The sequence below is a fragment of the Alosa alosa genome, chromosome 21, assembly GCF_017589495.1.
Source record: "Alosa alosa isolate M-15738 ecotype Scorff River chromosome 21, AALO_Geno_1.1, whole genome shotgun sequence".
Classification (NCBI taxonomy): Eukaryota; Metazoa; Chordata; class Actinopteri; order Clupeiformes; family Clupeidae; genus Alosa; species Alosa alosa.
In genome coordinates this window covers 22,690,982-22,693,232 of record NC_063209.1, presented here as the reverse complement: position 1 = coordinate 22,693,232, position 2,251 = coordinate 22,690,982, and positions in this window count along the sequence as shown.

Genomic DNA, 2,251 nt, shown 5'->3' with positions numbered 1-2,251 from the left:
ACAGTACCACAGATTTGATATGACAGAGGTGCTACTGGCCCCAGATGGGATATACTGTGCAGAGTTGGGGAAGTTATGGTAGGCCAATTTGCTGTGAATACACACCTATGATACACACACACAGGGGAAATTCTTTCTCGTTGTTGAGTAGCCTGATGGTACGCACAGTGCGTACGGCCGTACACCTGCAGGCGCGCCTGGGGCCTCATTTATAAAAGTGTTGCGTAGAAATCATCCTTCATTTGCTCTTAGATAATTTCTGAAATGATCGTGCGTGTGATTCAGAGAAAGCGAACATCACGCAAAAAAAAAGCGTCGTCGCCACCCTTCCAGATGTGCCATTATAAATCACAAATGAACGCCAACTTGTCGCAGGCGGATGGTTTTAGGTCTCCTCCTTGTAAACACCCCTCATCAATATCATTAGCATATGTTTTAATGAAATCAATGGCCTAAAAGATGTAGCCTATGTAAAATTATATATTGAAAACATTAGTATAGGCCTAGCCTATCCCATTTGATGTTAACTAGCCTATATGCGTCAGTTCGAATAAGCTTAAATTATGTTTTTTTTTTTTCCAAGCTTTCTGGAAAGAGATACGTATGCATCCATGTCCATTGTCCTCTGCTCGCTTTCATTCCTTTTGCTTGCAGTAATGTGAATAATCAACATTTAGTATGTTTAGGCCTACTTTGTAGAAAAAAAGAATTGGGTAGGCCTACCTTATGAAGGAAAGACCTCTAGGCCTACAGCATAATCCCCTATACGTTATGGATTTTTAGTAGGCTACTGTACGTTTCAATATGACCCAGGGGTAATATGCCGATTTAGCCTACAAAACAGAGGACTAAATTATAAGCGTGATATGTCATGTAGGTTTAACGTTTCTTTTAGGATAGGGTATGTTTTTGCTGAAAAAGTAGCCTAGTTCGCCGGTCATTATTAATTCATTCTGCATATCTTTGCTTTCTTTCAATAATGTCCAATGGCTTAAACATTGTCCTTTATTGTTTGCTTTAAGCCTACCTTTATATTTTAGCCTACATTGTCCAACTCGCGTATTGTCATCTGATCTTGGGCACTGCCAGTCAAAAAAAGAAAACAGGTGCGCGCTCTGCACCTCTTTACGCAACTCCGACGCAACACTAAATATGAAGATGCCCTGCTTTCAGAGGATAACTTACACCCCTTTGTGTAGCTATATATATGATATAAAATATCTATAGCCTACATTGTATAGCTTACATTCAAATAAATGGCAGCGCACTAAACACTGACGCTTGTAAACAGGAATACAAAACTTTATTAAGGACTTAAAAGCCAGCCTCGAATTTTCCCAATCACAGATCGACACACTCGCATTAGAAAACCGTGAACTCAAAGGAAATATCACAAACTTATCCGACCAGGTTAATCAACTTACCCGCAAAAACCGGATCATGAAAGAAACAATTAGACCTCCAGTGCCGCAGCATGCGCGATAACCTCATTTTTTCCGGAATTCCCCTGCCAACTTCTAAAGATACACCTGACGGCCCAGAGAAAGCAGTTAAAGAATTCTTGCAGTCATCTCTCAAACTACCGCCAGAAACAGTTGACAAGATTACCTTCCACCGGGTACACCGTCTCACTTCCAAAGACAATAAAAAACCTCCTCCGATTATCGCCAAGTTCGAACACTTCAAACACAAAGAACATCAAAAGCAAATGAAAAGAACTGAAAGGCACTTCATTCGGACTAAACGACCAATTCCCACAAGAAATACAGGAAAGAAGAGCCCTCTTGCCCATAATGAAACAACTCCGGCAAGAGGGCAAACGAGCAGCTCTGTCAGTCGATAAACTGTATGTCAATGGAACTCTGTATCGCAACCCCAATATCACCACCTGGCTATAGCACATTATACCTCACGCCAACACTCATCTTGATTATAACATTGTCACCCTCAACTCTCTCTAACCCACTGTAGCCTACTGATGCTTGGATCACCTCTCTCTTTCACTCTAAGAAATAATGTGTCTGAAAAGGAGGTTGGAGAGGGAGGTGTAGGTGGCTGGCTTGATACCAGTGGAGGTGTCGGTGAGAACAGTTCAGTCCAGTCACTTGTAATTCCACAATCCTTTTTTATTGATGCTTAGTGATGCACCGATGTGAAAATTGTGGCCGATACCGATAACCGATATTAACTTTGCTGTTATGGCCGATACCGATATCGATATATCTGTATAGAAAACACATTCTTATGATAA